The 13,537-nt window shown below is 48.9% G+C and overlaps 1 long non-coding RNA gene across 2 annotated transcripts in view; it reads left to right on the top strand.

Annotated features, from left to right (window-relative positions):
* Nucleotides 1-416: 416 nt before the first annotated feature.
* LOC123600573 overlaps nt 417-13,537 on the top strand; it is a 29,684-nt gene continuing 16,563 nt past the window's right edge. For both annotated transcript variants that reach the window (XR_006713655.1, XR_006713654.1), the window contains exon 1: nt 417-552. This is a non-coding gene — a long non-coding RNA (uncharacterized LOC123600573). The remainder of the gene's footprint in view (nt 553-13,537) is intronic.

Below are 13,537 nucleotides of genomic sequence, written 5' to 3'. Positions count from 1 at the left end.
ACCCAGAGCACCTAGGAGCAGGAAGGGCTTCTATTGCTCCCAGAGGATGCAGGGCCTCTGCTGCTGCCTCAGGACAGAAAGCAGAGCTGCCTTTCCAGCGCGTTCTGCCGCCCACCCCAGGGGAGACCTTGGGAGCTTTGCAGCAACTTGGCATCTCCTGAGTCCCAGAGAGTATCTGCCTTGTTGTACTGAGTGCTGAGGAGGGGACGCTGGGTGGCTCCCCTGGTCAAGCTGGTTGCTGAGCTGCACAGGCCCTTGCATTTTCTGGGCTGTTCCCGTGTTTCATTCCTCTCCTTCCCAGACAGTTTTTGAACAAGACGTATTTTACTAAAGGACTTGTGGATGGCGGGGTCCCGCGACATCACCTCATAGATGCAGTCCACGGTTTGTTCCAGATCCAGGCTTGTTTCCGGGAAGGAACCCTAACAGAAATTCGGAAGCACGGGAGCTGCATTCAATTAGGACGTGGATACATGAAATGCTCGTCTCACGACCTTCTAGAAGAATGAGCTGGGACCCATGTTCCGAGTCCTGCTGGAACCAGAGGCCAAGGTAAGGGCACAAACTGTCCCACACATCATACATGCTTTTTTAAAAATTTCATGGTTATTTTCCCAACCTAGTGAAGTGATTGAACACTACAGAAAACCTGGTAGGTAAGTCTCATTAACCTCATGCTATCTTTTAATTTAAATTCCAGTGAGTGAAGACACAGTGTAATATTAATTTCAGGCGTCCAATATAGAGCAACCCTTCCACACGTCACCCGGTCTCATCCCAGGTGCACTTCTTAATCCCCATCAGCTGTTTTACCCATTCCCTCACCTCGCTGTGGAACTCCTCAGTTTGTTTCCTAGTTAAGAGTCCGTTTGTCTCCTCCCCCCGCCCCTTTGTTTTGTTTTCATGCCGTGTGTTAGTGAAATCATTGGGTATTTGTCTTTCTCCGACAGGCTTATTTCACCCAGCATAACATTCTCTCTCTCCATCCACCTCGTGGCAAATGGCAAGATTTCATGTTTTTACAGCTAAATAATATTCCATTCCACATACCACATCTCAATTTATTCATCGGTTGATGGGTGCTTGGATAGTTTCTGTCATTTGGCTTTTGTAGAAAATGCTGCTGTAAACATCATGGTGCATGTATCCCTTTGAAGATTTTGTATTCTTTGTGGAAATACCTTGTAGGGAAGTTGCTGGATTGTAAGGTACTTCTATTTCCAGTTTGGTTTTGTTTTTTGACATCTCCATGTGGTTTTCCAGAGCGGCTGCACCAGTTTGCATTCCTACCCACAGTGCAAGAGGGTTATTCTTTCCCCACATCCTTGGCAACACCTGCTGTGTCCTCTTTCATTGATTTTAGTCATTGTGACAGATGTGATGTGTTCTCTCATTGTACTTTTGAACTGTATTTCCCTGAAGATCAGTATTGTTGAGCATTTTTTCATGTGTCTCTTGGCCATGTATATGTCTTCCTTCGGGAAATGTCCACTCGTGTCTTCTGCCCATTTTTAATCAGATTTCTCATTTTTTGGGTGCTGTATAACTGTATATATTTTGGACACTAACCCTTTATCCGGTGTCGTTTGCAAATATTCTGTTGATGTTTTAGTTTTGTTGATTATTTCCTTGGTGACGGAAGGTTTTAATTTTTATAAAGTCTCATTATTTTTGCTTGCGTTTCCCTTACCTCTAGAGATATATCTACAAAGACGTTTGTACAGGCAATGTCAAGTAAGATACTACCCGTATTATCCTCTGGGATTTTTATGGTTTCAGGTTTCACATATAGGTCTTTGTCCATGTTGGATTTATTTTTGTGTATGTTGTAAGAAAGTGGTCCGTTGTTTTTGTTTTGTTTTCCAGATTGCTGTCCAGTTTTTCCAAAACCATATGTTGAGGAGCTTTTTTTTTTTTAAATTTATGTATTTATTTTTGAGAGAGCGAGAGAGAGAGCGAGCGAGCATACAGAAGAGGGGCAGAGAGATATGGAGAGAGAGAATCCCACGCATGCTCTGCACTGCCCTGAGATCATGACCTGAGCTGAACCCACCATCACACGCTTTCGTGACTGGGCCACCCATTGTCCCAAGACTATCTTTTTTTTTTTTTTCCATTGGATCTTCTTTCCTGCTTTGTTCAGAATTAATTGACCATAGAGGTGTGAGTTTATTTCTGGGTTTCGATGCTATTGATCTGTGCGTATGAGTTTGTTGTTGTTGTTACTTTTTGTTGTTGTTTTGTCAGTACTGTTCAGTGCGGACATACTGATCATACTGTTCTGATCAGTATAGCTTTGTAATATAACCTAAAGTCTGGAATTGTGATGTCTCCAGCTTTGCTTTTCTTCTACAAGTTTGTGTTGGCTGTTTGGGGACTTTTGTCATTCCATACACGTTTTGAGATTATTTGTTCTTGTTCTGTGACAAATGTTTTTGTTAGTGTGATATCCCTATCACACTTCATTTCATTATATGTGTAGATTGTTTTGAGGAGTGTAGACGTTTTAACAGTATTTTGTGCTTCCCATCCATGAACATGAAATGTATGTCCATTTCTTTGTGTCCTCTTCCATTTATTTCATCAGTGTTTCATAGCCTTTGGAGTACGGATCTTTCACCTCTTTGGTTAGGTTTATTCCTGGTTTCTTGTGGTATTTGTGAGCCTGTCAATGGGATCGATCCCTTACTTTCTCTCTGTGTTAATTCATGATTTGTGTTAGAAATTCAATACATCTATGTTCCTTGATTTCTGTAGATTGTGACTTGTCGAATTCATATATCGATTCTAGCAATTTTTAAGGGAGCCTTTCATGTTTTTTTATAGAACATATCATGTCAGTTCCAAACAGCGAAAGTGCTACTACTTCCTTGCCGATTTGGATGCCTCTTATTTCTTTTTGTTGTCTGAGGGCTGTGGTTAGGGTTTCCCATACTATGTGGGATAACAGTGGTGAGAGGGGTCATTCCTATCTTGTCCCTGACTTTGGAAGAAAAACTGTCCATTTTTACCCATTGAGGATGAGATGAGCTGTGGGTTTTTCATAGACGACCTTTATTATGTGCAGGTAGGTTGAGTCTCCATGTACTTTGCTGAGGGTTTTTATCATGAATGGATGTGACATTTTATCAAATAGTTTCCCTGCATCTGTTGAAAGCATCCTATTGTTCTTATCCTTTCTTCTATTACTGTGGTGCATCATGTTGATTGATATGTGAATGTGGAACCACGCTTGCAGCCCAGGAATATATCCCACTTGATTATGGTAAATGATTCTATCAATGTATTGTTGACTTTAATTTGAAGGTTTTTAAATGAGAATTTCAGCATGCAGAGTCATCAGGCTATTGCTCTGCAGTTTTATTTAAAATTTTTTAAACATCTTTTAAAATGCTTATTTCTTTCCTTAGATAGAGTACATAAAAGTGAGGGAGGGGCAGAGAGACAGGGAGAGAGAGAATCCTGGCCATGCCCCACACTGTCATGGCAGGGCCCAACGTGGGACTCGAACCCGCGCACCGCAAGATAATGTCCTAATCCAAAATTAAGAGTTGGACAGTAAACCGACCGACCCATACAGGCGCCGCTGCAGTTTTCGGTTTTAGTGGAGGCTTCATCTCGTTTTGGTATCAGGGTAATGATGGCCTCATACGATGAATTTGTAGGTTTTCCTTTTTTTTTATTTTTTGTAATAATTCGAGGAGAATACATATTACCTCTTCCTTGAATGGATGGTAGAATTCATCAATGAAGCCATCTTGCCATGAAATCTTGTGTTGGGGGGAGATTTTTGTAATTACTGATGGGGTATCTTTCTGTTTTCAGATTTTAGGTATTAGTGTGTGTGTTTCTAGGAATTTGTCCATTTTTCTCTGAGTGTCCAATTTGTTGCATATAGTTGTTCATAATATTATCTTCTAATTGTATTTTTGTGGTGTTGACTGTTATTTCTCCTTTCTTATTTGTGATTTCATTTATTTGAGTCCTTTCTGTCTTCTTTGTGAAGAGTGTGCCGAGGAGGTTTTCCAGTTGATTGCTGCTTTCAATGAACCAGCCCCTGGTTTCATTGATTTGGTCTAGTGTCTTTTTGGTTTCTATATTCCTTATTTCTGCCCTAAACTCTATTATTTCCTTCCTTCTGCTGCTCTTTTTCTCATTCCTTTAGGTGTAAGTTAGGATTCTTTGAGATTTTTCTTGCTCTTTAAGGTAGGCTTGTATTGCTATATACTTCCATCATAGACTGCTTTTGCCGCATTCCAAAGGGTTTTACCAGTGTATTTTCATTTTCATTTGTTTCAGTGTATATTCTCATTGATTTCCTGTTTGACCCATTCATTTAGTAGCATGTTACTTAACCTCCCTTTATTTGTGGCCTTCCCGCCCCCCCCCCCCCGCCCTTTATTTGTGGTTGACTTCAAGTTTCCTAGCTTTGTGGTTAGAAAAGATGCTTGGTCTGATCTCTGTCGTTGGGTACCTCTTGAGGCCTGATTTGTGACCTAGAATGTGATCAGTTCTGGAGAACGCCCCAGGTATGCTTGAAAAGAATGTGTACTCTGCCATTTTCGTATGGAGTGTTCTGAATATCTGTTCAACCCTTCTGGTCCAGTGTGTCATTCAAAGCCATTGTTTCCTTGTTGACTTTCTGTTTATAGGTTCTGTCCATTGATGTGAGTGATGTGTTAAAGTCCTCTACTACCATCATATTATTATAAATGGGTTCCTTTACGGTTGTTGCTAAATGTTTTATATACTTGGTGATCGCATGTTGGGTGCATCAAAATTTACAATCATTGGATCTTCTTGTTTGGCTGTCCCCTTTAGTATGAGATCGTGTCTGTCTTCATCTCTTGTTATAGCTGTATGTATGTATGTATGTATGTATGTATGTATGCATTTAAACTTAAGTCTTAGTTGACATACAGTGCATTCTCGGGTTTAGGAGTAGAATTCGGTGATTCATCCTTTACATACAACAACCAGTGCTCATCACAACAAGTGCTCTCCTTAATACTCGTCCTCCATCTAGCCCAGCGCTGACCCATCTCCCTCCATCAACTTTCACTTTTTTTTTCTCTAACATTAAGAGACTCATGTGGTTTGTTACCACGCTTCTCTTTTCCTGGCTCCTTCCCTAGTTTTCATGTGTGTTGTTTCTTAACTTCCACATGAGTGAAATCATATATGTGTCTTTCTCTGATTGACATATTTCACGTAGCATAATACATTCGAGCTCCATCCACATCGTTGCAAATGGCAAGATTTCATTCTTCTTGAAGCTGAGTTATATTTCATTGTATATACGTATGTGTGTATATATGAACATACACATATGTCCATATGCGTATACATACGTATACATACACACACCACAACTTCTTTACACCTTCATCAGTTGATGGATACTTGGGCTTTCTCCATAGTTGGGCTACTGTTGATAATTCTGCTATAAATATTGGGTGCATGCAATGTCACTATTAGGTATTTACCCAAAGGGTACCAAAATAGAGTCTCGGTTTTAAAGTTTATTTTGCCTGATATAAGTATTGCTACTGGCTTTCTTTTGACATTATTGGCATGATCAATATTTCTTCATTCCCTCACTTCAAATCTGCAGGAGACTTGGGGCGCCTGGGTGGCTCAGTCGGTTAAGGGGCCGATTTCGGCTCAGGTCATGATCTCGCGGTCCGTGAGGTCGAGCCCCGCGTCGGGCTCTGTGCTGACAGCTCAGAGCCTGGAGCCTGTTTCAGATTCTGTGTCTTCCTCTCTCTGACCCTCCCCCATTCAGGCTCTGTCTCTCTCTGTCTCAAAAATAAATAAACATTAAAAAAATTTAAAAAAATAACAAATCTGCAGGAGGCTTAAGTCCAAATAAGGCTTTGTAGGCAGCATCTAGATAGACATTGTTTTTTGTTTGCTTGTTTGTTTCTTTGTTTTGTCCATTCTGACGCCCTATCCAATGTCTTTGGATTGGAGCATTTCGTCCATTTATAGTCAGAGTGATTATTGCTAGGTATATATTTAGTCCCATTCTACTAGTTGTTTTGTCATTGTTTCTTGATGTTTTCTCTGATCCTTTCTTGTCTGTAACGCTTTTAGTCTTTCCTTTCCACTCAAGAGCCCGATTTAAATATTCTTTTCTTTTGACTGGTGGTACATTTCTTTACTTATTTTTAATATTTCTTCTTTTTAAAATTTAAGCCCAAGTTAGTTACCTTATAGAGGAATACAGTTTCAACAGTAGAATTTAGTGATCCATAAGTACAAAATATACCCAATACTCATCCCAAGGTCCACCCCTAATGCCCATCACCCATTTAGCCCATACCCCTATTCAGTAACCCTCCAGGAACCCTGAGATTCTTCCCTCTATTTAACAGTCTCTTATCATTTGACTCCCTCTCTGTGTGTATCTTATTTTTGCTTTCCTTGCACTATGTTCATCAGTTGTATTAAATGCGAAGGATGAGAGAAATCATAGGATGTGTGTCGTTCTCTGACATATTTTGCTTAGCTTAATAAAGTCCGGTTCCATCCACGTTGTTGCAAAGAGTGAGATTTCATTCTTTTTGATCGCCGAGTAATAGTCCATTGTATGAATATACCATATCTTCTTTATCCATTCATCTGTCAGTGGTCATTTGGGCTCTTTTTGTCAAAATTTAGCTATTGTTGATAATGCTGCTATAAATATTGGAGTACACGTGCCACTTCGAGTCAGCGTTAGTGTATCTCTTGGATAAATACCTAGTAGTGCAAATGCTGGGTCCTAGTGTAGTTCTATTTTTTGTTTTTGTGACGAATGTCCATACTAGTGTCCAGAATGGCTACACCACTTTGCATTCCCACCAGCATTGCAAAAGGGTTCCCTTTCCCTGCATCCTTGCCAACATCTGTCCTTTCCGGAGATGTTAATTTTAGCCATTCTGATAGGTGTGAGGGGATATCTCATTGTGGGTTTGATTTGTATTTCAGTGATGACCAATGAGGTTGAGCATCTTTTCATGTGTGACCGATCTGGACGTCACCTTTCTTAAAGTGTCTCTTCGTGTCTTTTGCCCATTTCTTCACTGGATTATTTGGTTTCTGGGTGTTGAGTGTGATCAGTTTTTTATAGATTTTGGATACTAACCCTTTATCTGATATGTCACCTGCAAATATCTTCTCCCATTTCATTCAGTTGCCTTGTAGCTTGGCTGATTTTGTCCCCTGCTGTGCAGAAGCTTTTTATCTTCAGCACCCAACAGTTCATTGTGGTTTTTATTGCCCTTGCTTCTGGAGACATGGCAAGCGAGAAGTTGCTGCGGCCAGGGTCAAGGAGGTACATTGCCTGTTATCTCCTCTAGGATTTTGATGGTTCCTGACTTACATTTAGATAATTCATCCATTTTGAGGTGTGTGTGTGTGTGTGTGTGTGTGTGTGTGTCGTTTAAGAACAGTGTCCAGGTTCATCATTCTCACTGTCCAGTATTCCTAGTACCATTTGCTTAAGAGACTCTTATTCCATTGGATATTCTTTCTGTGTTAACAAAGATTACTCACCATATGTTTGAGGGTATATTTCTGGGTTCCATATTCTGTTCCATCGACGTCTGTCTCCGTTTCTGTGCCTGTACATACTGTCTTGATGAATGCAGCTTTCTAATACACCATAAATCCAAAATAGTCATGTTTCCACCTTTGTTTTCTTTTTCAACATGACTTTGGCTTTTGGTATCTTTTCTGGATCCTTACACATTTTAGGGTTGTTTGTTCTAGCTCTGTGGAGAAAGCTTGTGTTAGTTTGATAGGGATTGCATTGAGAGTGTCAATTGCTTTGGTAGTATTGACATCTTAACGATTTTTGTTCTTCTAATATGTGAGCATGGAATGTTTTCCATTTCTTTGGGTTTCTTCAATTTTTCTCATAGACGATTTATAGTTGGTTGCTTACATCCCCATTGGGAGAGAGTCTGAGCTAGGGTTAGGGTTCGGTCCAGGACGTTGCCAGGGCCAAAGCAACCCCAGTCTCGTGATCTCCTTAGAGGAATGAAGTAAGGGACCAGGAGACAGCGGGGGTCAAGTGTTTGATTAGGTTTCAAGATCGGGTTAGGATTCAGTTGAGGTTTCCGGTTAGGGGTAGGGTTTGGGTTAGGACCCGAGAGGCTCCAGGTACTGAACCCCCAGCAGGGCGGTGGTCACCCGAATGGGCTAAGTTGAGGGCACAGGGGAGAGGGCCGGTAAGGTTCAGTCTTAGGCTTCCTGGCCACGCAAATCTATGGGCCACTGGTCGGGTAGGCCTCAGGAATTCTCTCAGACAACTGCAGCCGGGCCTGCAGAATGACATTGTGAGGTTCCAGGCACCATGCCGAGGGACACTGCCCCGCTTCTGGAACCCCAGGCGCGTGGTGTTGCCAGACCTTGGGATTGGGTCCCTAAGGGGAGAGAGCTTTAGCTACGGTTAGTGTTTGGACCAGGGACGTAGCCAGGATCGAAGTGACTCCAGTCTCGAGATCTCCCTCGAGAGATGAAGTGAGGGCTCATGTGAAGGTGAGGTTAAAATGAAGGGATAGGGTTCAAGGCCGACTTAGGATTCGGAGGAGGATCCGGTTAAGGGTAGGGATGGGGTTACGTCCCAGGAGGCCCCAGGTGCTGAAGCCAGAACACTTCAGCAGTCTCCCCGAAGCACTGAGTTCAGGGCACAAGGGAGAGTGCCGGGCAGGATCAGACTCTGTTCTTCCAAGGCCACACAGCTGTATGAGCGCCTGGTTGGGGAAGACTCAGGAATCCTCTCTGGCAGCAGCAAGAGGCATGGGAAACGACATGGTGAGCTTCCGGATACCATACCAAGTGACCATGCAACCCTTAAGGACCCAAGGCGTATGGTGTTGTCAGACGTAGGGATTGGGTCCCCACGGGGAGAGAGCCTTAGCTAGGATTAGGGTTTGGTCCAGGGACGTCGCCAGGGCCGAGGCCACACTGGTCCCGTAATCTCTCTCAAGGCCTGAAATGAGGGCCCATGCGATGGGGCGGCTCAAGTAGAGGGTGAGGTTTTGAGGATGGCTGATTTTTCGGTGGAGGGTTCTGACACAGGGTAGGTTTAGGGTGAAGTTTAGATCCCAGGAGGATCCAGACGATGAATCCACAGAAAGACAGTGGTCTCCCTGAAGGGTTAGGTGGAGGACACAAGGGAGGGTGCCGGTCAGGATCCATATGGTCTGCCAAGGCCACACGCGTGATTGGGCCCATGGTCGAGGAGGCCTCCGGAATCCTCTCGGCCAGCTGCAGCCGGGCCTGGGAAACGACATGGTGAGCTTCCAGGTTCCATGCCGAGTCAGCCTGCACTGCTTCTGGACCCCAGGCGCGTGTTGTTGTCAGACGTTGGAATTGGGTTCCATGGGGAGAGAGCCTTAACTAGGGTTAGGGTTTGGTCCAGGGATGCCGCGAGGGCCGAAGCGACTCCGGTCTCATGACCTCCCTCGAGGGCTGAAGTGAGGGCCCATGCCAGAAGGCGGCTCAATTGCAGGGTTAGGGTTCGAGGCAGGCTTAGGTTTCGGTGGAGGGTCCCGGTTCGGGTAGAGTTAGGGTTAGGGTTCGGTCCCAGGAGGCTCCAGGCGCCGAAACCAGTGCTGGGCAGTGGTCTCCGCGAAGGGGTCAGTAGAGGGCACAAGGGTTGGTGCCGGTCACGATTCGTCTTTGGCTGCCAGGCCACACTTGTCGATCATCCCCTTGTCGAGGAGGCCCCTGGAATCCTCTCGGGCCGCTGCAGCCGGGCCTGGGAAACGACATGGTGAGCTTCCCGGTTGCATGCCGAGTCAGGCTGCACCGCTTCTGGAACCCAGGCGCGTGGTGTTGTCAGACGTAGGAATTGGGTCCCCATGGGGAGAGAGCCTTAGCTAGGGTTAGGGTTCTGTCCAGGGAGGTCGACAGGGCCGAAGCGACTCCGGTCTCGTGATCTCCCTCGAGGGCTGAAGTGAGGGCCCATGCCAGAAGGCTGCTCAATTGCAGGGTTACGGATTGAGGCAGGCTTAGGTTTCGGTGGAGGGTCCTGGTTCGGGAGGGTTAGGGTTAGGGTTCGGTCCCAGGAGGCTCCAGGCGCCGAACCCACAGCAGCCCAGTGGTCTCCCCGAAGGGCTGAGTTGAGGGCACAAGGGACGGTGCCGTTAAGGATCCGTCTGTGGCTGCCAAGGCCAAACACGTCGATCCGCCCCTGGACGAGGAGGCCTCTGGAATCCTCTCGGGCAGCTGCAGCCTGGCCTGGGAAACGACATGGTGAGCTTCTGGGTTCCATGCCGAGTCAGCCTGTACCGCTTCTTGAACCCAGGGGCGTGCTGTTTTCAGACGTTGGACTTGGGTCCCCATGGGGAGAGAGCCTTAGCTAGGGTTAGGGTTCGGTCCAGGGACGTCGCCAAGGCCGAAGCGACTCCGGTCTCGTGATCTCCCTCGAGGGCTGAAGTGAGGGCCCATGCCAGAAAGCGGCTCAATTGCAGGGTTATGGATCGGGGCAGGCTTAGGTTTCGGTGCAGGGTCCCGGTTCGGGGTAGAGTTAGGGTTAGGGTTAGCTCCCAGGAGTCTCCAGGCGCCGAACCCACAGCAGCGCAGTGGTCTCCCCAAAGGGCTGAGTTTAGGGCACAAGGGACGGTGCCGTTCAGGATCCGTCTGTGGCTGCCAAGGCCAAACACGTCGATCAGCCCCTGGACGAGGAGGCCTCTGGAATCCTCTCGGGCAGCTGCAGCCGGGCCTGGGAAACGACATGGTGAGCTTCTGGGTTCCATGCCGAGTCAGCCTGTACCGCTTCTTGAACCCAGGTGCGTGCTGTTTTCAGACGTTGGACTTGGGTCCCCATGGGGAGAGAGCCTTAGTTTGGGTTCGGGTTCGGCCCAAGGACGTCGCCAGGGCCGAAGCGACTCCGGTCTCGTGATCTCCCTCGAGGGCTGAAGTGAGGGCCCATGCCAGAAGGCGGCTCAATTGCAGGGTTACGGATCGAGGCAGGCTTAGGTTTCGGTGGAGGGTCCCGGTTCGGGGTAGGGTTAGGGTTAGGGTTCGGTCCCAGGAGGCTCCAGGCGCCGAAACCAGTGCTGGGCAGTGGTCTCCGCGAAGGGGTCAGTTGAGGGCACAAGCACGGTGCCAGTCACGATTCGTCTTTGGCTGCCAGGCCACACTCGTCGATCCTCCCCTTGTCGAGGAGGCCTCCGGAATCCTCTCGGGCCGCTGAAGCCGGGCCTGGGAAACGACATGGTGAGCTTCCCGGTTGCATGCCGAGTCAGGCTGCACCGCTTCTGGAACCCAGGCGCGTGGTGTTGTCAGACGTAGGAATTGGGAACCCATGGGGAGAGAGCCATAGCTAGGGTTAGGGTTCGGTCCAGGGACGTCGCCAGGGCCGAAGCGACTCCGGTCTCGTCATCTCCCTCGAGGGCTGAAGTGAGGGCCCATGCCAGAAGGCGGCTCAATTGCAGGGTTACGGATCGAGGCAGGCTTAGGTTTCGGTGGAGGGTCCCGGGTCGGGGTAGGGTTAGGGTTAGGGTTATCTTCCAGGAGGCTCCAGGCGCCGAACCCACAGCAGCGCAGTGGTCTCCCCGAAGGGCTGAGTTGAGGGCACAAGGGACGGTGCCGTTCAGGATCCGTCTGTGGCTGCCAAGGCCAAACACGTCGATCCGCCCCTGGACTAGGAGGCCTCTGGAATCCTCTCGGGCAGCTGCAGCCGGGCCTGGGAAACGACATGGTGAGCTTCTGGGTTCCATGCCGAGTCAGCCTGTACCGTTTCTTGAACCCAGGCGCGTGGTGTTTTCAGACGTTGGACTTGGGTCCCCATGGGGAGAGAGCCCTAGCTAGGGTTAGGATTCGGCCCAAGGACGTCGCCAGGGCCGAAGCGACTCCGGTCTCGTGATCTCCCTCGAGGGCTGAAGTGAGGGCCCATGCCAGAAGGCGGCTCAATTGCAGGGTTATGGTTCGAGGCAGGCTTAGGTTTCGGTGGAGGGTCCCAGTTCGGGGTAGGGTTAGTGTTAGGGTTCGGTCCCAGGAGGCTCCAGGCGCTGAAACCAGCGCTGGGCAGTGGTCTCCGCGAAGGGGTCAGTTGAGGGCACAAGGGACGGTGCCGGTCACGATTCGTCTTTGGCTGCCAGGCCACACTCGTCGATCCTCCCCTTGTCGAGGAGGCCTCCGGAATCCTCTCGGGCCTGGGAAACGACATGGTGAGCTTCCCGCTTGCATGCCGAGTCAGGCCGCACCGCTTCTGGAACCCAGGCGCGTGGTGTTGTCAGACGTAGGAATATGGTACCCATGGGGAGAGAGAGCCTTAGCTAGGGTTAGGGTTCGGTCCAGGGACGTCTCCAGGGTCGAAGCGACTCCGGTCTCGTGATCTCCCTCGAGGGCTGAAGTGAGGGCCCATGCCAGAAGGCGGCTCAATTGCAGGGTTACGGATCGAGGCAGGCTTAGGTTTCGGTGGAGGGTCCCGGTTCGGGGTAGGGTTAGGGTTAGGGTTCGGTCCCAGGAGGCTCCAGGCGCCGAACCCAGAGCAGCTCAGTGGTCTCCGCGAAGGGGTCAGTTGAGGGCACAAGGCACGGTGCTGGTCACGATTCGTCTTTGGCCGCAAAGGCCACACTCATCGATCCTCACCTGGTCGAGGAGGCCTCCGGAATCCTCTCGGGCCGCTGAAGCCGGGCCTGGGAAACGACATGGTGAGCTTCCCGGCTGCCTGCCGAGTCAGGCTGCACCGCTTCTGGAACCCAGGCGCGTGGTGTTGTCAGACGTAGGAATTGGGTCCCCATGTGGAGAGAGCCATAGCTAGGGTTAGGGTTCGGTCCAGGGACGTCGCCAGGGCCAAAGCGACTCCGGTCTCGTCATCTCCCTCGAGGGCTGAAGTGAGGGCCCATGCCAGAAGGCGGCTCAATTGCAGGGTTAGGGTTCGAGGCAGGCTTAGGTTTCGGTGGAGGGTCCCGGTTCGGGGTAGGGTTAGGGTTAGGGTTCGGTCCCAGGAGGCTCCAGGCGCCGAACCCACAGCAGCCCAGTGGTCTCCCCGAAGGGCTGAGTTGAGGGCACAAGGGACGGTGCCGTTCAGGATCCGTCTGTGGCTGCCAAGGCCAAACACGTCGATCCGCCCCTGGACGAGGAGGCCTCCGGAATCCTCTCGGGCCGCTGCAGCCGGTCCTGGGAAACGACATGGTGAGCTTCCCGGTTGCATGCCGAGTCAGGCCGCACCGCTTCTGGAACCCAGGCGCGTGGTGTTGTCAGACGTAGGAATTGGGTCCCCATGGGGAGAGAGAGCCTTAGCTAGGGTTAGGGTTCGGTCCAGGGACGTCGCCAGGGCCGAAGCGACTCCGGTCTCGTGATCTCCCTCGAGGGCTGAAGTGAGGGCCATGCCAGAAAGCGGCTCAATTGCAGGGTTACGGATTGAGGCAGGCTTAGGTTTCGGTAGAGGGTCCTGGTTCGGGAGGGTTACGGTTAGGGTTAGCTCCCAGGAAGCTCCAGGCGCCGAACCCACAGCAGGGCTGTGGTCTGTCCGAAGGGCTGAGTTGAGGGCACAAGTGAGTTTGCCGGTCAGGTTCAGTCATTGTCTGTCAAG

The sequence above is a fragment of the Leopardus geoffroyi genome, chromosome D1, assembly GCF_018350155.1.
Source record: "Leopardus geoffroyi isolate Oge1 chromosome D1, O.geoffroyi_Oge1_pat1.0, whole genome shotgun sequence".
Taxonomy (NCBI): Eukaryota; Metazoa; Chordata; class Mammalia; order Carnivora; family Felidae; genus Leopardus; species Leopardus geoffroyi.
Note: the sequence above shows the minus strand (reverse complement) of the source record. Positions and strands in the feature narration are given on the sequence as shown.